General features: G+C 36.3%; 1 protein-coding gene and 1 pseudogene across 10 annotated transcripts in view; one reads left to right on the top strand and one right to left on the bottom strand.

Annotated features, from left to right (window-relative positions):
- DLG2 (discs large MAGUK scaffold protein 2) overlaps positions 1 to 27,931 on the top strand; it is a 2,206,106-nt gene that overhangs the window by 835,370 nt on the left and 1,342,805 nt on the right. The window lies entirely within an intron of this gene.
- The window catches only part of LOC143643893 (succinate dehydrogenase [ubiquinone] cytochrome b small subunit, mitochondrial pseudogene), a 110,086-nt pseudogene continuing 106,844 nt past the window's right edge, over positions 24,690 to 27,931 (bottom strand).

The following is a 27,931-nucleotide window of genomic DNA, read 5'->3' on the forward strand; positions in this document are numbered from 1 at the left end:
ATCTTTTACACTGGAAATTTGATCATGACTGACAAGTTTGTGCATGAAGACTAATAGATTAAATATACTATGTCATGCATTATTTATTATCCTACCCTGACCACTGTGCTTCCCACCTCTTGTGTAAATTATTGGAACCAATCAGTCAAACGATTCAGGTAAGGTTATGACAAGTATTTGGCAAATGAGGTGACTTGGATCTTTCCGTATTATGCTTTAGATACATCCTAATATTATATGAAGAATATAAAAGCAAATGTTTTCATGAACTATGACTGTGGTCCATCCAAATTATCTCTGACAAAGGCACCAAGAGATGTTTGAGAGTTAGTGTGGTCCTTTGTCCTCAGTACTTCCAAAAGGCAGGCATAAGGTCTGGAATCTGCATTTAGTGAAAATAATTTCTAAACATCTTCATCCTTTTCCCTTACACTCATTAACTATAATAGATTGGTAGAAGATACATGATAGAAAAGAAAAGGATCTCTTTTTGTTCCTCCTTTAATTTTGTTAGTCAACAGTACATATCTTTCCTGTATTATAAAATGCAAGCTCCCGAAAGGCACGGAGGTTATGAAAGTAGCCCTGAGAAGTATCTTAGGCTTGGAACAGGGAAAGAGGCAGCTGACAGAGGTGGAGAGTAGTAAGTTTGTGCATACTGGCAATTACCTCCAGTTTGTATTTCATTGTCACTGTTCTTCAAAGCTTTCCCTGACTTTCTTAGGTCATCTTTTAAAACTACTCCTAGGCTTTTGCTTGTTTTTTGAGTCTATCTCCCTTACCATATTGTAAACTCAAGATCCCTGTTTTACTCATTTTAAAATCTCCTGAACCCATGCAGTACCTAGTGAATAGCAGACGCTAAGTAAATGCTTGTGGAGTTGATTTCATTGAATCTTCCAAGTGGAGTATCCTTCCTGTCTCTGTTGAATATTGTTGATCATTCTGCCAAAGCTCAAATGTTTCCTGATAATGACTTGAAAATCCATTTACTTATCCTGGCTAGTAGAGCATTAAATACTTCCCTTAGAACATTGTATTCTTAAAAGTGTTGATGTTATTGCCATGGTTATTTTCATTTTTGTGGAAGCAAGAGCTACTATTTATGGGTACTCACTATGTGCCATAGATTGTGGCACACATTCATTTGGTTATTTTTTAATCTCCAGTTTGCAGATAGAGAAGCTGAGGCTGTAAGGCATTAAGCAATCTTCCCCGTATTGTAGAACCAGTATTATGGAAAGTGAAGAATTAAAGTCAGTTTTGTCTGGCTCAGATTTCCATACTATTAAACATCACTCTATATTCTCTTCACTTGGTGTCTGCCTTTTATACATGCCAGGAAATCATTAGATGCTTAAGAAAATCTTGTTCATTAAATTGTTTTCTGAATATTTGTGAAACATTTCAAAGTCTTTTCAAATCAAATCCTTGCCTTCCATTATGCAAACAACTTTTCCAGGCTGTTGGTCTCTGTGAGGTTGACGGGTATGTTTTCTGTTTTACCATCTAGGTTTGCTAATGAAAATTGAAAAATAAAATGGTGGTTGGGATCAGAACAAAATGTTCTTAGAGCAACACTCACATCATCTTCTACCCTGTATTGAAAATTAAAAAGCTATTATTAAAAATAAATCTGAAGTTAACAGTTCAGGCAGATACAATTTATTGATCAGAATTAAATTTAATGGCTGTCCATTGATGATATTGTTTTTTATTTTCCTTGAGAGTCAAAGCTAAAACACTTAAATAGCTCCAAGAATGGGTCTGTGTAATTTTATTATTTCTTTTTTAGTTCCTATTTGTTTAATCCAAGCATCCTATCAGTCTTCCTATTCTTACCTTTTTTAAAAAAAAAATTAGAATATAATGATTGTTTAGAGCCATATATTTATTTTTTTGCTTTCAGACAAGTCCAACAATTCTAAGACAGAATAGTCTCATCATTAAATAATCCAATCTTAAACTGAAAATGTTTAACTGAGATAATACTCTAACATCATACAATGAAGCTACTTGAAATTTAAAAACATTTTTTTTCCAAAAATTGTCTACAGCAATTGGAATCTTCCTCTAATGATTCATAAAGTGAATGTTTATCTTAATAAATGTTTTTACTTTGGAAGAAAAAAATTTGAAGTGTATGGATCATATGTACATTTATCTTAGATTCCCCTATTTGCTGTTATCAACATGATACTAGAAATGCAGTAAGCAATCCTCTTTGATCATGGATAATGTTTTGGCATAAAAATCTGATGTTATATAAGAAATATCCATGTCTCTGTGCAATTTACAATTTCCTGCTAAAAGGACTTAAATGCCACCGAACACAGATCCTACAGAATGAATGTAGATGTACATACAGAGCATTCAGGTTAGAGACAGAACATTTTGGCATCACTCAATTGCTGCTTACTTTCTACTGAGAATAATAAGAGAAATTAAGACTCTAATAGACACCCACTGGTAAGAACTCAGTCATTTAAAGTAATGATATATGGAGTAAGAAAATGACTTAATTATACTCTTGGAGTTAGAAGTGAACATTCCAGCATTGGCAGTTTGGATCAAGGATCCACACTATCAGAAAATTTCCTCTAGCCACACAGGTTAAGGTAAATTATCAATAATTAGTAATGAAGGAATATGTGAATTGTAAATGTTCATTAAAGATTCTACATATAATTCTCACTTAAGATTGTGGGTTTCATCAACCTCAACAAAATTTTTTGTCATCTTAGGAAAGACTTAAAGAATTTTTGTAAATTCTATTTAAAAAATATTCCTGAATTGGATTGACTAACTGAGTAAACAATCAAAATTCTGGCACTCATAGAAGAAAACTCCAAGCACAGAGATTGTGCCCCTCTCTCTCATATTACTTTGTGTAATGGAATATTAATCTATTTGATTTGCTGAAAAAAATTAAAAAAAAAAAATCTGCAAATTCCAAAGTCCAGTCTCATATCCCTGGCCATCACTGGAAAAGAGTAGTGAGCAGGGATTTTTTCTTTTGTCCCCAGAGTTCTGGGGCCCTCAAGTGCTATCTTTCAAATCCTCCTCTGATTCCACTCCCTACTTTTTGCAAATGGACCATGCCAGTGTCTCTTCTTAACCTTTCTAATTCTCCTAGTTAAAAATTTTGATTTCTCACTCATCTTCTGAATTGTAGAAGACCTCATTGTTCCTTCTCTCCTTAAGTAAGATAAAAAAAAAAGAAGAAGAAACAATTCCTGATCCCAGGAGAAGGGAATAAACTTATCCTGTCAAGACAGCTTGCTGTTTCTACTTTTTTTTTTGCTTTTACCCTCAAGCTCTTCCCCATAAGAACTTGTTTTTCTAAACTCTTGGGGTTTTCATCCCTTGGAAGCATATTTTACATTTCCTTCAGAAAATCTGGTGTTGATACAGCCTTTCTTTTTTGTTTCCTTTGTAGATTCTCCCCTTTAGGAAGATGCATTATTTAGTTTAAAGAAATGAGGATTACAGTAGTGACATTTAAATTTAATTTCATAGATTGGAATCATTCACTAGGGTCAATGAAAAATTCTGTAAAGCAACTAGCATCCTCTAAGGGCAACTGAAATATGAATGCAATAGCCACACATCCATTAATGAAAAATTTTTAAAAATATATTTTGAAAAAGACATATAAAAGGAAAAAGAAAAGAGGATAATGTATATACTCCATTCTGGAAACTTTAAGTATCCTAAACCATTCTTGCTTTCCAGGATAGCATTAAAAGCCATCACAGGTAAAAACTTCAGTCTTTGGGATTTCTTTGTGCTACCTCCAAAGTTGCTTACTTTATTACCTCTTAACATTAGCATTCCTGATTTCTCCACCAGGCATCATTATCACTATTTTACTGTCGGTTTAGCACAGCGGTTCACATCTGGGCAGAGCTGCCCATCCCTTCGTGGCCTTTCAGAAATGTTTGGTCATGTATTTGTTCCAATGACTGAGGAAAGCTATTGCCATTTAGTGGGAGGAGGCCACAGGTATTAAGCATCCTTCAAGATATGGCCTAATCATGCACATTTATGGGCTTCATGCACATGTGAAATACCCCCATTATGAAACACTGAACCTGTTGAATTGGCATCCCAGACTTGGGTTGAACAGGTTACTTTCTCTTTGAGATAGGTTATTTATTGTTGATTCTTACATCTTGCTTCAGGCCCAAAGCAATGATCAGGCTGTGACTTGCCTCATTTGGCCAAAGCCTGAGAGGGTGTAGTATTTGGCAAAGAGAAATTCAGGGATTTGCTTATTTTAGTGTAACCCTTTCCCTTCAGTTGGGAGGAAGACACTGAGAACATGTTTTTAGGCAGGTTTACAGATGCTGATTTGCCTAGGTACCTCCAGCTACAAAAGTGAAAAGGATGTCTGCTAAGGGAAAATGAATGTTAGTAGCTTTACCTTTATTGCTGTTATACTGTCTCCAAATAGAGGGGAATGTAAAACAGTAGTGCTAGCTGATGTTGTGCTGGTGAATGTTGGCTAAGGTGCTTACAGTTCAATATAAAGAAGAGTATAGAGAGAAAATTTCTGATTGATGTATGAGATTACTCTATTTTTTTACAAAGCGTAAATTACTTATAGGAGCTTGAGGGGCTTGTTGATGCATTCAGTTGATGGTTCAAGGATTGTCAGGAAAGAGGTATAGAAAAGTAAAGTCCTGAAGCCATCGGGGATGGTAAGGCAATGAAGAGAGAAAACAATAGAAGTAGCAATCAAATTGCATATCAGTCAGTTCTTAATCTACTTTGGGAAACTCTGGTTATCACTCACCTCATTAGGTTAAAGAAAGATAAACAAACAAACAAAAAACATTAAATTGTATTCATTCTAAAAGCAAAAATGTAGTTTCTAATGTGGATTTGGATCTACTTGCAAAACTCTTTCAGATCAGGATTTTTAAAAATTCATTAAAGGGTCCGATGTAAGCAAATTTGTTTGGAATAAATCTATTGCAAAACTTAGAATCACATAGTATAATCTATATTTCATTGAAATAATGTCTGTAGGAAAGAATCTCCAGAACTAAAGACATACCAAATATTTTAAATCATGTCTCTAATTACCTCCAGAAACTATCTGACAGGAAAATAAAAATTGAACTATTTTCGTTTAATCTGCTCAATTGAATTTTTAAAAATAAAATGGAAAAGTTCTCTGAAGTGAATAACAATTCATTTTGTTTAAGATTTTAAAGTTACGTCTTGGAATGTTTTCAAAACCAACCCTCATCACCTATTGTCAGGAGGAGATAATACAAGACTTTGCAAATGTCAAGGCAAAGGTCATATCTGGCACATTTGTCTCCAAGTCTGATCAGCAGGCATTTTCTTATTTTTGTTGCCACCAACTTACTACTAGAATAGTTTGAAGATATGATGACAAGTAATATTTGGTTGTAATAAGTACAGTTTAATTTATTTTTATGTGTTTGCACAGTTCTCATACTGTTATTTACAGTTATATCTAGCCTACCAGAAAGTAAGGTCATAATTATTTATTTATTTATTCATTTTTTCTTTTGCTTGGGCAGGCACTGGGAAATGAACACAGGTCTCCAGCATGGCAGATGAGAACTCGGCCTGCTGAGCCACCATGGCCCACCCAAGGTCATAATTTTTTATCTCTGGAATTCGAGTTTCCAGAACTTTACCCTTTCTCACAGTAGGTGCTCAACCAATGCTTAATGAGTAAATGAATAAATTAGCGATTGATTTCCTTAATTATTCCACCCAGAGGCAGTAAATTATTAAGATTTGGGCCACACTGACACAATGAATTTTTGTGTGTACGTCTCACAGTCAAGCAATATACTAAAATGTCAAGCATTCTGAACATTCTTTTTGAACACTATTCACAGAAAGGTTAAATTTTAAAATTTTACCTATGTTCATGACCTAAGCTTCTTGATGTTCTGGTTTGGAGTAAAGGAATGGGATTACTTAAGTACTTGATGTATGAGAGATGGATTTTATCATATCCATTCATATGTTCAATAACTATTCATCACTGATATGATAAACATCCACAAGACAGTACACTGTCCTTTAATCATTTTATATTTCTGAGAAATGGAATGGTGGAAAATGTACCTTTCAGAAATTCAGAATTGAGCAACCATGCCTTGGGCTATTTCAGCACTAAACTCTGTTCCATTTACTTTGCTGGGCAAATGGCTGACTACCATAGGAAGGGGTTCTGAAATAAATCACATAGATGTATGGGGACTTAAGTATTTACACTTTTCAATAGGGATTCCCAGCTAGAAGTGATTGATGTTTTGAATAAATGATGTTTTTTAATTCCACTAAAGGCTGACTCTGCCTTGTAGGCAGAAGTAAGCTAATTCCAACTTCTGTTGACTCCTTCCTGCTTATTTTCTTAGTCAGGCTTTGGGTTCTCCTTGAGCAGCCTCACTGCGATTTCTTTCTTCACTAAATATTTGCCCTCCCTCTGGTGAGCTGCTTCCTCCTCCATTCATCCTCATTCACCATGACTACTGTATTATCTTTTTTGTCCCAAATGACTCATAGTATGATTTTTGTGCTTTTTTCCCCCTCCAAATCACTTCATAGTACTCTTCATCTTATTTTCTGCTTGCTTGTTAAAAGCCTTTGAAGTTGGTTATTTTTCTAAGCTGTCACTGATTTGGAATTTTTCTAAAAAACATTTGTTAGCATAAATTATGCTGGGCTGGGTGTATGACTCAATACTAGACTTCACAAGAAAGAAATTTGGATTAGAAGGAGCTTGATATCTATTATACTTTGATCAAAGTATATTTGAACTTCACCAATTCATGATTCTGGACAGTAGTGGCTTCTATTTTTGGTAGACAAAATAGCTCTATGGCTTCCAGAAATTTATAACCTATCGATAACTCAAGACAATTATATATTACAATATGGTAAGTTAGAATGCCATCATGTAAAATATTCTGAATATGGTTGTTTATTGACAGTTGAACTTCCCAGCCCTATAATACTTTTGCTTCACAAAAAAAACTACTCCCTGCCTTGCATAATTCATAAAGCATGTTTTAATTTCCTGATGAGATAGGAAATACATCTCTCCCTTTACCCTGCCTCTTGACATCCTTCTCATTAGAACACACATATGCACCTAAACATGGGCACACACAAACACACATGTGCACCATCAGACCTCCTCCCAAGTGCCCTCACTAACCACTCTGATCTGAATGCATAATATTAATTGTTATTCTAACTATTACCTTATGATACATAATTGTCTTGAGCTATTATGAGATTTATTATAAGAATTGGCTCTTGGCGGGCCGCGGTGGCTCAGCGGGCAAAGTGCTTGCCTGCTATGCCGGAGGACCTCGGTTCGATTCCCGGCCCCAGCCCATGTAACAAAAACGGAGAAACAGAATACAATAAAACAAGAAAATGTTTAAAAATGTTTCCCTTTCTTCCTTCCTTCCTTCCTTCTCTCTGTCTTTCCTTTAAAAAAAAAAAAAAAAAAAGAATTGGCTCATGTGATCATGAAGATTGACAAGTCAAAATTCCATAAGGCAGAATTCCATAGGGCAACACAAATATCTGGAAGCCAAGAGTTATCTTATGCTTCTTAATAGTCCAAAGTGTCAAACATATCATGGATTTTTTGGTACTAAGTAAATATTTTGTGATTTTCAGAGTCTAATTGAACCAGGAAGCTCTTTCTGGCTCTGAGGCAATAGATTTTTTTTTTTATGGAGTCAATAAGGGAGCAATTTATCTTTGCCAGTTGGTTTAGGTGTGGTGACTGCCAGAGACTCAGAGGAGCCCTTCCCAACACAGTTAGTTGCTGAGAAGCTAGGGATATACATCCAGAAGGAGCACAGACATTTTACAAATGTAGTTTTGTGAAAGATTCATTCTGATTACCTTCTAGGAAGCGCCACTTTCATGCTGAGTACAAGAGGAAACTGAGCATTTCCGTATTTTACACATGTGATCCATCTCAAAACCACATACTAGTTTTGCCTTCAGTCTCTGGACAAATTGAAACTCTAGTCCTTGCTTGTGCCACTGAGGAGGCAAACATCAGGTTTTAGTATGGTGAACTCATCTTTCAAGCAGGAAGTAAATGGAAAAAGGTAGAAAATCTTGACCTATAATTGATTTGAAGTACTTTCCATTTCCATGATGACTGGGTACAGTTCACTTCTTATTAGCTACCAGAATGAGCTGGCAACCTGCTATATTGCTACCAGCTATTTATACTAGTTGTGTGTTCTAAGCAAATTGCTTAACTTCTCTAATTTTCAGGGATTATATCTGAAACATGAAATTCTGAAAAGTGTTGAGAAGCAAGAAAGAATGATTTGGGACTGAAAGGGAGAAGGAATGATGACATTTATTAGAGATCCATCTGTTCCTCTTTGTATTAGTCAGGGCTCACAGAACTGACAGGCTAGTCAAAATTTCATAGGACAAACTGCAAGGTGGGAACTCCAAAGAAGATTTTGATGTAAAACCCAGGAAAAGCTATCTTACTGAAGTAGAGATAGAAATTCATTCTGACTGCTGAAAAACTCAGTTTTCCCTTTTACACCTTCAAATGATTGAATGAGACCTCTCTTATTGCTGAAAGCAATCTCCTTTGTTGATTGTAGATGTAATCATCCACAGTTGCAATCAACTGCCTAATGATTAAATACATGAAATACCCTCTCAAAAACAATCAGGCCAGTGCTTGCTTGATCAAAAACTGGACACCATAACTTGGCCAAGATGACACATGAACTTTACCATTGCAGCCTTTTATAGATACTATATATTCTCAATAAAGTCTGTTTTAGAGAAGGCAGATATTATTTTTTCATTGATAATGATAGGTAATAATGTAAAACAGCAACAACAAAATGTATAGTAAGAGGTAGCATAGGACCATTTGGTTCAAGAAAGGAAGATCATGTTATTCATAGATGATGAAGAATCAGCAATGGAATTTTTATACAGAAATTGAAGAATTCATATTGGGTTCAAAGCCCTTGGGTTCCTAACATGTCATTCAGTCAGGTGCTATATACAGCTGAGGTCTTCAGTTCTCTTCTCCTAAATTCTCTCCCAAGGTGATTTCATTTGTGTCCATGACTTCAATTATCATTTATTTACTGATGACCCCAAATTTATATCTCCTACTAAAACCTCTAAGTTTCTAATCTGTGCAACTATCTTCTCTGCATTTTCACTTTAATGTCTTACAGGAGCATCAAAACCAACATATTCAAAACTGAGTTTATGATTTTCTGCTTCCTTAATCTACTTCTTCTTCAGTATTTTCCATCTCAGGGATTGGTCCCACCATTTGCCATTTGGTCATGCTAGACAGCAAGACTCATCTTTCCCCCTCACACTTTTCACATCTCAGTTAATTTTTATTCCTAAATATTTCTTGAATGTGTTCTCTTTTGTCCATCTCCTCTACTATCAGTCTAATTCAAGTCACTATCATCTTGCACATGAACTGAGAATTGGAACTTTCAACATACAACAAAAGCCTATGTAATAGGCAGTGGTCTCTGGGAACTTCCAGAATCTGAGTAATGAGGTGTGAGGGTCTCTTTACTGCTCTATTTTTAATGGGTCTCCATAGTACCTGGCAAATGCTTTCTGGAAGTCTGGAGAATACCATATTAACTATTCTAACTTTTTCATATAGAAAGGGGGTATCGATAATATAGGATGGGGGGTGGAATCAGCTGATGTTCTTGGAGATGCTGGAACCTCTGGGTGTCAGAACTTATCTGACCTTAGATCCATTTGGAGGGTATAGGTTTCTGGAAAGTAAAGTTAGTACATGAACTTCTGTAGATACAGATACTCAGATACAGCCCTAGGTTTCTTTAGGGTTAACAGGAATGATGTTAGTTGGGTTTGACAGACCATGGCAACTGCAATATCTAGCTGAAGTTTGAATAAGAGTAGCCTCCAGAATAGCTTCTTGCATCTATTTGAACTCTCTTAGCCACAGATACCTTATTTTGTTATATTTCTTTTCCCACTTTTGATCAGAAAGGCATTATTAATGCAATAGTGCCAGGGCCAGATTCATCCCTGGATGTCAGGTCCCATGTAGGGGGGAAGGTAATGATTTTCCTTGCAAAGTTGGACTTAGAGAGAGAGAGAGAGAGAGAGAGAGAGAGAGAGAGAGAGAGAGAGACCACATCTGAGCAACTAAAGAGGTTTTCTGGAAGTAACTCTTAGGTATAATTATAGGTAGTTTCTCCACTACAGAAATAAGCTTTGTAACATAATAAGATCAAGGGCTTGGTCTATTAACTTGGGAGCCCCTTATTTCTGAGACAGTATCAGGGATTTCCCAGGTGGAAAATTTAATAGCTCTATATTTTTTTCTCCAGTCGGTCAAGGATTTTGCTTCTTTTTTTATTTATTGTTTTGTGTTCACCTCACATCTGAGAAGTGGAATAGGCTTTATATTAGGGAAGTGTTTTCTCCTGAAGGGAGAGGAGGATGATATTCACAATATGAGCTTATTACATTTGTATTTTGTCACATTACAAATAGAAAGTTTCAAAAGAGTTATTGTTGTGAATACTGTGGGAATATATATTAATATTTAAGTTAATATGTTATTATACCTATGAACATATGTAAATGGGCATATATATATATGGGTATAACATAATACCACCCATCTATATGATATTTCCCTTGATCATTTTCAACAGTAATTGTGAATTACTTGAAGAGTGATTCAGAAGCGATCAATAGAAGTGATATTCAAATTGGTATCTTTTTCTTAAGGGAAAAAATACATTCTTATGGAATTCTCTTGTTAAAGTAACAATTTGAGGAAAGAAACCATAGTAGTCCTATCTAGAACTTTCTATCTGGAAAGTTGTAGTACCTCAGTATTTTTTTTCCTTCAGGTCAATCTTTAAAGCTTAGAAAAGACCAGGATCTTTCTGGGAAGAAAAGTTTTCTATTTTTACCTCTGCTTGTCTCATCTTAATTCATGGGCTCCTCTTTCCACCCACCTCTAATACATTGCTTGTTCTCCAGGTCTTGATGTACTGCATCTATTTTCCTTGGGTAATGTAATACACTCATATTATGCTTAAAATGATGCTAACAATTCCCAAATCTTTGTGACCACCTTGATGGCACAGATATACCCCAGTTTCTGCATGTATAAATTTGAAGTTAATATATTTTCACCCAAATTTGTTCTATTTCCTAGCTCTATGGGTTATTCTTCTGTCTTCAATTATCAAACAATAAACCTGTAATGTCTGCTATTCTCCTGCTCCTCATCTTTCACACCCAAGTCCAGAATATTCTACTTACTTAAGGGAGTTGAGCTTAGTTCCCGTCTCTTTATTCCCTTCCCTAAGACCTTATTTAAATCCTCAGCATTTCATGGAGAAATACTACAATACATTTATATGGTTCCCTGTGCCTCCAGGTCCAAAATCTATCTTCCTGGCTGCTGCCAGAGTGATCTTGAAACTTAAATTTAATGAAACTGTTTAAAACTTCAATTATTCTCCATTGTCCATAGCATACAGTCCCCAGTTCCTTAGTTTGGCATATGAAACCTTGCAAGTTTTGTTCCCTTTCCATCTCTCAGATTTCTATTTTTCCCTCAACACACATTAAACCTAAAACTCTAGATATTCTGAACCTCTTGCACATCCTCAAACACCTGAGACTATTTTATATGCCCATACTGTTGTGCATCACTCTGCTTCCTCAGTTTGTAGTGTCTGCCATACCTCTCCCTGAGCACTTGAAGAGAACCTTCTGATTTTCCAGAATCATTTCATGGCTGTTTTTCTCTGTGAAACCTCTCTTAAGACCCCAGCAGAACTGAGTACTTTTGTCTTTCTGCAGATACTGTTGCCATCTTTTTTAAAAAGTGAAAGAGGGCAAGGGCATAGTGGAAGTGCTGTATGTAGTTAAGACTTGGTTTTCTGTTTAGGTATATGATTCTATCATTAATATTGTGATCTGGAAGTGGCAATTTCAGAAAAACATAATTTTCTTCCAAATGAAAAGAAATGTTCCAAAATATTATGAGTAGGTTTAAGAAAAACCTGAAATCTTGAATTCAAATCCACGAAATAGATAAATTAGTGGCTGTTACTTAGGCTCATTAGCAAACAGTGACTTCTCATTGACAATCAAGATGCTGGGCTCTGGAGTTCAAGAGATGAGAAGATACAGCCCTCTGCTCAGAGGGTGTAGTCTAGAAGAGAGAGATGGGGGATATTTTTTCCTACAAAATGAGTTATTATAATATTTCTTTTAGTGGAAATTTTGTCAGATATTTTAAATTGATTTATATAACTTCATGTCTGCATGCTTTTGGTTGTATGTCAGATGCATAAAATGTATCCCAGTTGAAGATTTCATAAACGTACTGGTCCAAATTGGAGATGGAGAAGTTTTTAGTCCATTTTCTTAATATAAGATTTAAGCTCTCAGATTTTGCCAGGGTCATATTGACTTAAAAAAAAATGGTGTTAAACAGAATTATCTTAATTCAACATGTCTGTGTCAACTTGTCTGTGACTCATGAAGACATTAAAAGGCTCAACTATCACATGCACCTATCTATGAGGTGCTGCTTGTGGCATCTGAAATCCTATAATTAGGGCAAGCTACTTACTGGGATGATGGAAGCACTACTGCCACCACGGTTTATTTATTAATGACTATTACCAGCCACTGAAGCCTAGAAAATAAATAAGAATGGTATCAATGACTTGTAAATCCAATTCTGTACAACATGAACAGTGGACAGATTGGAGAAAAAACAGATGCAGAGAAGTATTGGTCCATTACCAGTTACAACAAATAGGGAAGTTTAGATTGCACTGTAAGTTGGTTATTGTAGTGAAAAACATAAATGTATAGCTTTTCCTGCCCTGTTCTTAATTGATAGCATTTCTCAATGATCTGTAAAGTTCTCCTGTTCTGTCATTTAAGGATATTAACCAAATGCTGGCTAGACATTTCAGATAGCCGTATAATTCAAGATAGCCCTATTGTTCAACTACTGTTCTAAAATCTTAAAGCTCATATTCTAGCCAGATATGACCCTCTCAGTTACTCAATAATCATTTGCTTCTAGTATGTGCCAGGCACTTTGCTAATGCATGACTATTCTATTCATTTCTTCCCTGATATATTGTCCATGTCTGTAAGCTTCAGATCCCCTCTGTGCATGTATCATAAAAGTCTATGTAGGAGGTCTGTATATCCCACATCTATCACTTGTGCTAAGCTTGAGAAGTCCATGCTTTTTCCAAAACATCTACAGACTCTTTGATTCCCCTCCAAAGTCCTCCTCTTCCTAGCATAGGGATTTTTGGATTGGGGGTGGGAGGATTTGCCATTTTTATCCTGGGTTTTCCCAGAGCTATAGGGACTTCTTCCTCTTTCACTGGATATGAAATAGACTTTAAAAACTCAAAAGCGAAAACTTAAATGCCTGTTTGTTTGTTTTGGTGTCATCCCTTGCTTGAGGCAATGAGTGCAGAATGACCTGACTGATTGGATGAAGCAAACCTATGTCTAAAAAGTCTTCTTCACATATTTAAATATTTTATTTTTTCTCTCAGCACATTGCTTGGTGAGTGTGGAATTTGAACAAGAGGAGATTTGATAGCCTTATTGAATGTTTTATTAGTTCAGAAAGAGACCTAATATAAAATCCCTGTCCTATAAGCCTCACAAATCTTTAATGACTATGGTAGTCATGTACCTCTTTCTTCTGATGATTATTGGACAAGGCGCTAACAAATTTTTCTTCATTTACTCCCTTACACTTGATGCATTTTGCATACCTAAGATGTCCCAGAGACACTGTTCTTCCTATTAAGTAGTAATATCATTATTGATGAATTATTAATAAATCATTAATATTAATACTAGAAATGCCTTCTTAGGGAAGATGACAGGATAAAAGTTACATTTGTTAAATACTTCCAGAATTAAGTTAATTCTTATCCTGGTAGCTCTGGACTAAAATTACTGTGTCTTAGCTTCCATTCTTACCCTTCATGTGACTTTGTATAATGCTATAACATTTCTGAGCCTCAATTTCTTCTTCCATAAAAGAAGGACTCTTAGAGCTCTCCGAAGAGAATTTGTAAGGGTCAAATGAGATACTGTATGCCAAATCTCTCAACAGACCTTGAATTATTAAACAAAATTTGAGTTAGTGTTATTTTATCATGATTATTACTTATTTTCAAAAATAATTATCATTTTCTTTGATTCTCAAGAATAGAATCTTTGCCACAATTTTAGGTGTTTTCTGTTTCATGTGTCTATTTCGCTATCTGGGGCTTTATAGCACTTGTCCTATTTTTCTACTAATACAGTTGGAAGACGACCACAACTGAACTTGATACTGAATCTCCATGTTCAAGTTATTTGTTTCCTCATCTGGAAAACAAGAAACTGAACTAGATTGTCTTTGAGATTCCTTTCAATTCCATTTATCTTGAGAATTGAAGTTCTTTTCTTCAACACCCCTTGGGTCACCCTACTGCTTGACTTTATGAATGCAATTTATATTTTTCTATTTAGTCTTTCGATTAAAAAAAATGCCCCAAAAACAAAACATCTGCATTCTGTACCAGTTCATCTGAGTTAAAGGCATGACCACAAGAATTCTGAACATGGCCAGGTTCTCAAGTTCTCTGCACTATGAGTCCATGTAAAATTTTGCTTTGTTCAAGTCCCTTGTTTTAATAACGCTGTGATGTTTAGCCTTAAGAATCAAAGGCAAACTAGAAACCAAAAATCTAACCTTGGAAAGTATGACAAATATTCAGCTCCTCATACCTTCCAAAACTTGAGCCTTCGGCTCAAACATTACTTCCTTGGGAATCCCAAGGTGCTAAGTGAAAACGGCTCTCCATACTCACCAGGGCTCAAACTGCTACAGGATAAAGGAGCTCCTACTTCCATTCCTCTGGCTAAACCCCACAGGCTACCAGAGATACACCTTCAGATGTTTCCAGTATACGTTCAGAAAGGAGTCTACCAATTCTCTGAACTTTAGAAGTTAGAACTAAAACCAGTGGGAAATAGATTTTATTTCTATATGTGTTTGTCTCTGCCACTAAACTGTGACCCCCTTGAGGGCGAGAAGTGAGTATCATTCGTCTTTGAATCTCTAGCACCTAACTAGAAATAAAATACCTTGCAATAGGAGTATTCTATGTTCATTTAGCTGGGTTGAGCTGACCTGGTTTATATACTTAAAAAACACTATTCATTTATTCATCACATTTTTACTTAGTACCTACTACATAATAAATGCATGAAATGCTAGGGATACAAGGAGCACTCAAGTACAGGCCCTGCCTTTAAGAACTTAATAACTGAAAGAGATAGATATAGTACAGTGAAAAGATCATTAATTGTTTTTATTGTTGTTCACAGAGCAGACTTTTCATTTACCCTCACTTGGTGTTAAGAATCATTAGTCAATTTTAGTGGAAATTGAATATCATGTCTAGCATGCTTTGAAAGAGCAATAACCTTTGAATCAAGACTTGAACTTTGCTTCTGCCACTTACCAGCTGCGCCACATAAGACATGTCACTTAACTGCTCTGGTTCCCAATTTTTTTCACTTTAGAAAAATGATGTAATAACTACTTCATAGGATTACGGGGAAGGTTAAATGAGACAATATGAGATCGCTTTTGTCTTCAGTTCTTATAATCTGTCCTCCCTCTTGTTCTTTCATCACTACACTATAAATAGTCAGTAAAAGAAATGGATTTCACTACCCAGATGACAACAGTGTAGTTTAGTGAAGTTGAATAATGCTTCCAGGCTAATGTAGCTGGTAAGTAGCAAGACCTGACTCCAATCGACATCTGCAGACTGACAGTGATTTCTATTCCTTGACATCTCACAATCTTTTGACTCAGATTCTATAATGAAAAGCAATAGTCTTCCCTCAGTGCAACCTTGCTCATACCAATCATAACTTTTATGGGAAGACTTTTTCCAAGGTTCTTTTTGCATGAAAGACTGAGAATCTTTTTGGCCTTGTCTCTGGTCTCCTCCCTTGGGCCTAGGGTCGTTTTATATTGTTTGGAAGGGACAGACATATACTTGGTCAAGTCAGGTTTTGGCAGCAAATTACATTGGCTTTGAAGGTGCTTCTGTTGTCAGTTTGACCAGAAGACTAGAGCAATGAGAACACCCACAGAAGGAGCACAGTATAGACATGTTTCACAAATAATTGATTGAAAGTTATCAGCCAGGCTTCCATCATTCATGACCTCGACAGAAAACTGATTGTTAGAAGGAATCATATCTTGCTTAATCATTCCCTCAATCTTTTGATCCTCTTCCCTGTTGATGATCACTGCTTAGTATATTTCTTGCTGCTGAGAAAGTAGGCAGGCAGCTGCTGTAGGATGTTGAAGATTCTAAGGTTGCTCATTAGGATACCTTGTGAAGCTGTGGTTGGCCAAGGATACCTTGTGAAGCTGTGGATTTTAAAATGTGATTCTTTCCTTCACCCTGGAGAGTCAGAGCAATCATTCCCAGTCTTTTTTCTTCTAAATGGTTTATGCTTATAAAGAAATAATTTAGTCAATACATGAAAGTAGCTTTTTTTTTTCTAAGCGTTTTCTGCTTCAATGGCTAATTTACAGATATGTCACAGGAGTTTTGCAAATTGACTTGGAGGCTTTACACGATGCAGCCCATTTGTGCTAATTGTGTTGCTAGAATGGGTTTGTTAGCTAATATGGGATAACATTTTCTTATTAATTTAAAATTGATAACTGCTTATCACTTTTTAAAGTTAACAATTATCTAAACATTTAGCTGCGTTTGTTATTTTGGATGATGGAAGTATGTCATTTTCATCCATATATTTAGTGTCCAGCTTCCCTGCATGTGGTGTAAGGTCACTCTGAGTCACACACAGATACAGTCCAAGATAGATAAAACAGAAATGAATTCATGATGAAGAGTTAATGCTTAAGTTGTATAGGATTTCTCATTTGGGTTGATTATAAAATTTTGGTACTGAATGGTGGAGATGATAAAACACCATTGTGAATGTATTTAACAGTGCTGAATTATACATGTGAATGTGGTTAAAAGGAGAAATTTTAGGTTATGTATATGTTACTAGAATTAAAATTTTAAAAAAAACTATAGACTATAAAACACAAATAGTGAACCCATTGCAAATTATGCGCTATAGTTAATAATACAATTATAAAAATGTTCTCTCGTGAATTGAAAAATCTACCACACTAATACAAGGTATCAATAACAGCATGGTATATGGGGACTCTGTATTTTATGCTTGAATTTTCTATAAACCTACATCTTCTCTAATTAGAAAAAAATACATTCATGTGTTCTAAATGTGTGATACATTGGAAGGATTTCTTCTGGGTTATAAATATGTCTTCTAAAGTCACCCCTCCCTCTCAATGCATATTCTGGGAGAGTGATGGAAAATAGGTTTCAATTCAAATGCCAAATGCCAGCTTTGATCAATTGATAGTGGGCCTTATAGAAATTTCTGTGGGAAAGATATTAAAGCTGCATCCAGACTTAGTAGGGACGAATACCTTGGTTGATGAACAGTGCGTCATGGGTTCAGGAAGAGTCAGGGGTAGCCATACCTTGGCCTTCATCCCTGTTTGGGTTGGAAAGTATTAAATAATATGTAGCTGCTTCACAGAAATAATAGAGAATAATACATTATGCATTTGTTATAGATAGAGCTCTAGGTAGGGTGTACCTGTGGCCTCTGATATGTCCTTTTCGAAGATCTTCAGGCAGATTTTGCTTAGTGTAGTCCTAAGGCAGTGTTTTATTCTGCCCTAGAAGATTTTTCTATGTATAAATAGTTCATTCCTCAATGTCTATACATTTTTACGCCTCCATGCCTTAAGCTATCTCCTTTGCCTAAAACCACTTTCCTTCCTTTATTTAGTGAAATTCTACTCACTGTTCTTAGCCCAACTCAAATGCTGTCTCCTCCTCTCTGAAGCTTTCCAGGGAGGATGAATGGTTCCCTTTTCCATCTCTGCAAAGCAATCGATTGAATCTTTATTATAACACCTGCCACATTGCTCTGTAATTACTTGTTCACTTGTCACAATGTAACCCAGAAAATTAGACATATGTTTGTAGACTAAGTGGACTAGGCATTGTTCCGAAAAACCCATAGTTCCTTCTTTAAAGCTGTTGAACTTTTCAATTATATTTATAGAAAACACAGTGGGTACAAACATGATGACAATGGCAGGTGGGAGGGGATGTGAAGAGATATTAAAGCATAGGAAAAGAAATAATCCATGTAGCGTTCAACAGAGTAGACAGTAAAAGTATGTGCGATCAAGGGAGAATATTTACAGGAAGGGCATGCAAATAAATCTAGGCTAATATATGTAAGTGTGAGTTTAGGTTTTGGATGCTCCTAGAGCAATAGGACAGAATTGACTTAGCCCCAGGTGGATATGCATCACAGACTCCAGGCTTCTTTGAAAGTTCCTAAGAGCATTAGTAAATTCTTTCCTGGTTCAGAAGAGAAATAGATGAGGCCTGTGATGAACTGGAGGGCACACTCCCCATCTGAAGTGTTTCAAATTCACCTTTTAAAATATGGTGCATAACAATCCATGTATGTCTTTTGGGGGAATGGAGCTACAACATTTGGAACTCTATCCCCTATTTCTAGCATTTTTCAGTAGGGCTGCGCAGAAGTACACTAGCATATTCAATATATTGCTATTCACTGTTTTGAAGGGCACACTGCTTCCCAGATAGTGGTCTATGCCATTAAATTTACCTGAAACTTCATGGTTCACAAAAAAATTTCACTGTAAGTTTCCTTATAAAAAAATATTTTTTTAAACAATCCAAGCTAAGGAGATAGTATTTTCTCCATTCTTAATACAGGGAAACTCAGAAAGGTTAAGCAACCAGTCCACAGTTGAACAGCCAGCATTAAACTTAGATTATCAGTCTACTCCAAGTTCCATGCTCTTTTATTTGAAATTTCATAATACCTTCACTGTATTTCTCTTACCACATTCATCAGGTTCTTCCTTTTGTTAACTTTATTTGTGATCCTGTTATATCTCTCTCCTTATATACTCTATTTCTTGTTCTTACATGTTTATTTCTTTCATGGAAACCCATGGTGCTAGCGCAAAACTTTGCTATTTGCAGGTATTCAATATACATATTAGCTTATTGAATAAATAAATGAGTGAATAAAAGAAGGCAATGATTAAAGAATGATAGAAATAATAAAAACCATAATTGCCTAGTGATGCCAATTTAGATGGCTTCTATTTTCTAGGACAAATTAATGTATGCTAGAGCATAAAGAAAATTCTACTTTGAGACTCCTACTTTAAAAGGGTAGACAGTATTAAGAAAGAGAAAGAGATATAGAGTTTTATTAAGGAAACTTGTAAGACTTCCTCAAATAGGAAATTTCAGATGGAGAGTGCAGTCTTAGAAAATGCTTGAATGGCAAGACCTGGCACCAGTCAGAAGCTATTAGAAGAATAAAATTGGACAATCCATTAAACTGAAGGCTTTTAAAAATGGAATTCTGAAGTTTTGCATCCACATAAATATCAGGCTTGAAAAACTAAAGGTCAGCTTTAAACTGTGATAAAGGATCTACATTAAAAAGGTGCAGCAATTTCAAAGGTCAGGTGAATCCCAAACCTATATGAATTGGCCGGTGAGCTCCTCAGGGAATGCTTGAATAGGAAGCAGGTTTCTTTGTTGTTGTTAGGGTCGGGTGGAATTGTCTCTCTTGTCATGGAAGGAAGGGAGGTATGAAGGTTAATTTCATATGTCAACTTGGCTAGGTTATAGTGTCTAGTTGGTCAAGTACTCACCTGCTTGTTATTGTGAGGGTTTTTCATGAATGGGATCTGCATCTATAATCAATTGACTGCATCTACAATCAGCATAGAGATTGCTCTCAGCAATGTGGGAAGTCTTCTCATCCAGTGGGATTGTGTTAGTTAGATTCAGTTGTCAACTTGGCCAGGTGAGCATACCTAGTTCTGTTGCTGCGGACACAAGCCAATGGTACGTGAACCTCATCTGTTGCCAATTACATCTGCAGTCAGCTAGGAGGCATGTCTACTGCAATGAGTGATGTCTGACTTAATTGGCTTGTGCTTAAATAAGAGAACGCAATGTAGCACAGCTTAAGCAGCTCGGCATTCCTCATCTCAGCACTTGCAGCTCAGCCCAGGCCCTTGGAGATGGAGAAAGAAATCACCCCGGGGAAAGTTGTTGGAACCCAGGGGCCTGGAGAGAAGACCAGCAGAGACCATCCTGTGCCTTTCACATAAGAAAGAACCTCAGTGGAAAGTTAGCTGCCTTTCCTCTGAAGAACCAACAAAATAAATCCCCTTTTATTAAAAGCCAATCTGTCTCTGGTGTGTTGCATTCCGGCAGCTAGCAAACTAGAACAGGGATGAAGGTCTTAAATGCCAGAACTGAAGATTTGAGAGGTCATACAAGGAATTTTTACCTCAACTTCACATTGGCTCTTGCTAGAATTTTCAGCCAGTCACCTTCCTCTGGGGAATTTTCACTAAAGAGTTCAGCATCACCTATTTTGGAGCTTCCAGTTTGCAGCCTGCCCTACAAAGTTTGGACTTGCCAGCCCCCATGGTGGCATAAGCTAATTCCTTATAATAAATATCTTTGTGTATAATATCTATATATGCATGCATATATGTTGGTTCTGTTTCTCAGGAGAACCTGACTAATACAGGAGGGAAACAGGAAGGAGCTAGCATGTATTAAAACTCAACTAGATGCCATTTACTATGCTAGCAATATGAATGTGGAATATTCAAATGGAAGGAAGCTGAGACTCAGAAAGTTTCAGTGATATGTCAGAGCTTGCATAGCTGGTTGCAGAGCTGGAATATTAATTTAGCCATAACAAACTTCTCTCTGGTCCCTGGACAAATATCTACACTGTATCTCATTTCCAGGGTTTTGCTGCACATGCCAATCTCTTTTTCTTTCCTCACTTCACATTTTCACAAAGCAAGTTTTCTGCTAACTTTTAATGCACAGCTTAGATTACCAGCAAAAATCTGGAAAGAGTTTCTGACTCTCCAACCTGAGAAAGGTACCTATCTTTGCATGTTTATAGTAGCCTGTGTTGTGGCCCAGTACCTTTTCATGGTATTTCTCATACTTGTTCACTTTGTCTCCCTCTTATTAACCACGAGCTTCTTAAAGGCAAAGATGGTATCTGTTTCACTTTTTTGTCCCTAGCTCAAGTGTAGTGCATGGAACACAACTATTCAGTAAATAGTGGATGAATAAATAATTGAATGCTCCTTCTGACTCACACCTTATGGTTTTTCCACTTTTATTATTTATATCACCCTATGGTTTTCTTCATGGCTAACCCAATTCCCATTTGGCTTTAAGAATGCTGTTTTCTTCAATGTTTTCATTTTTCTTTCTTGGCTTTTGTATCTCAAGTTAACTATTTTGGATTAGGTGCTAAAACAAAATATCCTAGGATAATAGCTACTGTGCCAAGCTGCCAGTAGAATGGCAAATGAAAAGAAAGGACAGTTTGGTGTGTTGTTGTTACTAACACAGGTTCCCTTTATGATTATTTCACAGCCACCATTAGGTGTTTCATCTGATGACTCTTTATCCGTCATCCTGGAAGTACACACATGAGATGGCTTACTGGGTGAGGGTGGGGTGGGAATGGATTAATGGAGTAAATGAAAGCACCAGTAAAATAGCTTTTTATTTTAAACAATTTAAAATCCTAATCCATATACAATATATATTCTACCTACAAACTAAGGCCTTGCTTCCGTTGTCAGGAAAGTACTTTACTAAGGGTAAGTCAATCAGCACATATTTAATGAGTTTTTCTGCTATTGTGCCAGGCCCCATGGGGCTTAGGCTGAGTTGATGACAGAGACAAAGAAATATAGATTGTCGGCCTCACCTGAGGGCATTTACTATATTATTGCAGGAATATTATTAATATATGTGAAACAATTAACAGAGCACAGAGGCATACTGTTTAGTATTAAATTACAAGCCAAGACAATAAATATAACAGGATTTCAAAGGAGGCTGAAATCCAATCATTTTCTCACTTCAACAAATGTTTATTGATTTCTGGTTGTGTATGAAACATTGTGTCAGACTCTAGGGCTGCCAAGATTAATATACCCAGTCTCTGCCACTGAAGAGCTGCCAGTCCCCTGAGATTATGATGTGTGGCTGTTTTAACACTGGTATGAGGGACATAGTGCTGGGAAGCACACCAGAGGTTCTTTCTGAGAAGGTGACGTTTCACCTAAGTCTTGAATTATGGATAGGAATTTGTAGTTTTCTCAAGACAGAAGTGAGCTACTTGATTTTTTTTTTTAAGTTAAATTAAATTAAGGGCGGTGCAACAGTGCGGTGGCTCAGTGGCAGAATTCTTGCCTGACATGCCAGAGAATTGGGTTCAATTCCTGGAACCAGTCCATGCCAAAAAAATAAAAAAAAAGTATATTGTTGAATTAAATTTTAAAAAATTGCCTCTACTTCTCATTGATTCTAGTTCTTGACTATTATCATCAGCAATACACATTCTGTTATATGGTGCTGATATCCGAGGTATTTGGTACATGTCACATTTTTAGAAGAACTTTGTGATATGGAAAGAGAGAATTAAAAGAAGGAAAGTAGTTGCATTATATTATTATATGTTACTTCTTCATATTTTATTGGGTTTCCAACTTTCCCGCCATAAATTAGCTGTCATAAAGCATTGGTTTGCTTTGATATTCTAGAATTCCTTATACTTAAATATATTAATTATATTTTGAAGTTATTCTGTATCAATTGTACTTTTTATGGATTTATATCCTCTTACTGGACTGTTTTTCTTTGAAAGCAGGAATTACATTTTATGCTTTTTTTTAAGGGGAGGAAGTAGAAAGGTATAAGTATTTAGCACTTACTATATTTTTAAGAACTATGCCAAGTGCTTTATATTTGATACTTTCTTTAATCCATTCAGTAATTCTATGAAGTTTGTGTTATTTACTTATTTTACAGATGTGACTATAAAAAGGATGAAGTATCTTTCCCAAGGTTTTGTAAGTAAATAGTAAGTGCCTGAGATGTGGTTCAGCCTTGGATATCTGCTTCCCTTCATCTTTCTACAGTATCACACAATGTTAGTTTTAAAACATGTAATATGCACTATTATTAAAAGGACAATGAACCACTTAGTTCTGTTAATTTAAGGATTTTGTCTCATTCATTCACAAAATATCTTGCCCATGTGCCAGAAGTTTTGAATTCAAAACAGAAAAAAAACAAAACAGTCATTTCATGGAGATACAGTTTAGTAGAGTAAAGATAATTGGGAAGTTTCTTAATCCATCTCTTTCAGTAAGATGAGAATTCTAATAATGTTCACAGTGTCTTATTACCTTAATCAAATCATTCACAAAATCAAAATTTCACAGCAGTACTAGAGGAAATTAGAATCGTTCTCTCCAAGTTTCCAATCTCTTTCGGGCCAGACATCCTCCCATCAGCAGTTGGTGGTGATGCAGTTTTGTTTTGTTTTTTAATTTTCAAATAGTAGCCATACATTTTATTTTTTTCTGGGCAATCACAGCCTCACGGTTATTTCTAAATTTGGGCCTTAAGGATATACATAGTTTCCTGGATGCTAAAAGAAATACAATAAAGTAGGTTGATTAAGAACAAGATTTTAATTGCTCATGGTTTCAGAGGCCAGAAGGCTTGTTTCCTTCTAGAGTCGGTATCTTCTGACTGACTAACAATCTTTGGGGTTCTTTGGGTATCCAGTCACATGGAAGTAGACATGGCAGTGTCTTCTCCTTTCTCTTCGAGGCTTGGGTTTCACTGACTTCCAGCTTCTTACTGTTGCCCCTAGCTTCTCTCTCTGTGGCCTTCTGTATAAGGCTTCCAATGTAGGATTAAGCCCCACCCTGATTCAGTTTTGTCACACCATAACTGAAGTAACCTCACGAAAAGAGCCTATTTGTAATGGGTAATGCAAACTTTAGACCTGAAATAGTGAGATATCATTGAGTTACAGGCTAAAATGGTGGGGCCATAGGTTTTAGTTCTGCTTTCTTTTTAATTACACAGCATTTTATTTAAAGGAAAAAATATTTTTAATGAATGCGTTCTTACGTTAGAGATTCCCACAGTGGGAAGATAATTATTTCGTTACTTTGCATTTCTGGACATTTTATTTAAGGACAAGTGAAATAAATACATTTGAAGGAAAAGTCTCAGTTCAGAATTAATAATTCTGATAACTCCATAAATGGGACAAGAATCTCCTCCAAGCTCTTCTTCCTAGCATTTAGAAATTAGTAATGTGTAATATCAGCATTTCTTAATTTTAAAGTTTCCCTAGAACATGTAACCATCATAGCTATTATCACCTGCACAGAGGAGAAGTTTTCAAAAATTAAACAGAAGCTAATTTTCTGAAGTCTTTATTTATGAATTGACAGTCTTTCTGTTTGTCCATCATTCCCAAGGAAAATATAGAAATGTGATCACAAGATATTACGAGTAATAAAGCTAAGTTCTCATTGACAGACTGTAAATGAAAAAGCAAGCTCATATATAGGGTCGGAGCTTCCACACCATGGCAACAGCTTTGCAGATATCCATATCATGATAGTGGAAATAACAAAGCCCAGCAAAAGGTAAAATCAAGAGTGTCACAAGGCCTGCCTTGGCAGTTTTCTGTAATGCCTTCCCAGGGACATAGTCAGTAATAACATGTTCAAGGCCCCATTTACTATGGGTAGTGCCTGCTACAGCCAGGGAATAGTCCACCACAGAGCAAGGAGTAAAATAAGCAGCAGGATGCAGGCCCAGTTTCAAAATGCTGACAGCCTTCTCAGCAGTCCAGTGGAGAGCTGCAGTCTTGGAACTAGTGTAGCAGCTGGGGAACAGGTGAATGGGCTGCCCTTCTGGGGTAAACTGGTCCTGGAGAAATGTTAAGATGTGAGCAGGTCTGATCCCTGGGATTCAGAGGAACAGAGCTTGGTCCCCTCGGACACCGCAGATGACACCCAGTATCTAAAGAACCGCCAGCCTGCTCCTTAGCACTCAGTGTCATCCCTTGCTTGAAAGATGATCTAAAATGTGAAATAGGAGTGTCCAACTTGGAGTGTGTTTTATTCATATTGAGATGCTAACAAGGATCATTCTGTGGTAGATGGGGCACAACAAAGTAGGTGTGATTTTTATAATGGATACTGTGTGAAGTCTGAAGACTTTATTAAATACAAACCCTGATTTAGTGTTAAAGGTGCACTTATTAAAAACTTGTTTACATTTCACAGGTAACTACCATAAATCATTGTATATAATACTTTAAAGTGCAAAAGAATACCTTCCCTTCTTGGCAGACTTAACTTCTACCTTTAAAACATACCAGTTTTCTGTCTTATATATTTAAAAAAAGAATCAGTGCTTCTCTTCTTTATATACAATTTTGCTCATTGAGGATACACTAAATATCAGACACTGTGCAAGTTATTTTGCATAAGCTAATGTTGCCTTATTTTCATTTTCTTACCTGCTTAGCAAACTTTTTTTTTTTTTTTTTTTTTTTTGCAGGATTTCCCTCTGGTAACAAGACTTTTCTTTATTAGAATCTAGTCAGTTTTCAAAACAATCATATATCAATTACAAGTTTTTCATATACTGCCCTATTATTAACACTTTGTGGTTTAGTTTACTAGGCTTTAGCAAACTTTTTAATATCTGTTAACTCCTATTCTTTCATGTTTCTTTAACCTCTCCTTTTCTAATAGCATTGCCATATTTAGAAAGAAACAGATTTTCCATTTTGACTTTGCTTCTCCCTCTAGCCACTCCCTACCTTCCTGACTCTGCTCCCTCACCTCATTACATCTTGTCTCTACCTCTAATATTTTGGCCTAGAAATGTTTTTCTGTTAGTTACCAGTGACTTCATAGATACTTAATGTTAACTGACCTTCTTATAGTATTTCGATTTGTTGATACTTCTCCTCACTAGAAATTCTTTCTTTTCTTGGCTTGTGACAGCATACGCTTTCCCTCGCTTAATTCCTCTCTGGTTGTTCCTTTTGAGTCTCCTCAGATTTATTTTTCCCAGACTGTCCCTATCTAGGAAGAACTGCAAGAAGGCCAAGGTGGATAAGGCTGAGATGAAACAGGTTAGAGCAGGCTGAGTCTTGAAGGCTGCATTAGGGATCTTGATCTTCACACTAACAGCAGCAGAAAGTCTTGGGAGGATTTGATGCTTGGCTGTGATGGAATCTGATCTGCAATTTAGAGTAGAGGCAGGCAAGCCTGGAAGTAGGGTGACTAGTTATGAGGAAATTAGAATAATGTTAGATGAAGGAGCATAATAACTTGGACTAGAATAGTAGCAGTAAAGATGAAAATAAGTGAATATATATTCAAGGTATATTTAGGCCATGATTGATGACTACATAGAAGTCAAGAGGCAGAAGGCTTGAACAACCTGATGCATAACAGTGCCATCTGCTAAAAGAGAAGGGAATTTGGGGTACATGCATAGGAAGGAAGCCAGCAAAGCTGATGATTGAAGGGTTACCTGATTTGGTCTTCTCATATCTCTGTTTCTTCCATGCTAATGAAACCAAACTGTCAAGGCTTCTTAATAGCTTTCTCAACGTGGAATGGCCTTGACCTTTTTGCAGCCCTTATTCTCCTTGACATTATTGTACATGTTTCACAGGATGAAATATTCGTGACAGCCCTTTAAATATTGATAGGAGTATTATTTGGAAAAAGGATTAGAATGACTTTGTGTGGCCTCAGAGAGGAGAATGAGGGAGACAAATTTTGGCTAAGCGTAAATATAGAATTTTATAATGTTAACAAAAATGAACATGTTGGGAGAAGGCAGTGAGGGCCTTGTTATTGGAATTGTTCATTTAATTCTGTGTGATTTTTTTTGGAGGGGGGGTTATACATTAAAAGGGGGAAGATCTAGGAAGGGGATGACCAGGTCACCAATAGGGTCTGTCCTAACCCTGACATTCTACGCTTCTGTGAAATTTGTATATTCACTTTCCTCCCATTGTGACAAATATATGAAGTTCTCAATAACTGTGACCTGCAGAATTTCTCCTGAGTGCTGACTGCTTATTCATTCAGTGTTCTGTCATTGCTCTGAGTGCATGCATGAGAGCACAATTTATTCAGAACAGTCACTCAGCAGTAAGACACCGAGAATGCATTAATAAAGCTACAGTAATTGAGGATTTTACCCAAGTGTAACTCCCGGCCCTAACTCATGCATAATTTCTCTCCAGTATGGACTTGTGCCTTTCTTAGCTAGCAAGGAGTGACTGCCTGGGAAGAGCTGCGTGTTTTAATTATGTGAGAAGATTTTTGTTGTTGTTGTTTTTATAACCCAAACAGGGGAATGGCTTGCCTCTAGAAGTATGGCTACATTGTAAAGGCCAGGATGCACAGAGAGAGGGGGGGAATATATGTCCCCCTCCTCATAAACAGTTCAGTGATAGTTTTTTAAAGTTGCCTGCTGTGTAAAGTAAGGAAAAAGGCGTTTTGTTTTTATACACTGTTGTTCACATTAAACCATTATTCACACTAAACTAGCCTGTTGGTCAAAAAATGTAGTAAGGAGCTGCATCTGTTATCAACAGTTGGACTGAAATTTTTCACTGAAGTAGAATGGACAAATTCCTCTAATCTTTAGGATGTGATCAAAGTTTTCGAAGGTGAGAGTGCATTCTGTTTCCAGTTTAGTGTGCTAAAAATAGGCAGGAAATGTGAATTTCTCCAAATACGATTTTATTTTTTGTCACTCCT

Source organism: Tamandua tetradactyla, chromosome 8 (genome assembly GCF_023851605.1).
Source record: "Tamandua tetradactyla isolate mTamTet1 chromosome 8, mTamTet1.pri, whole genome shotgun sequence".
Classification (NCBI taxonomy): Eukaryota; Metazoa; Chordata; class Mammalia; order Pilosa; family Myrmecophagidae; genus Tamandua; species Tamandua tetradactyla.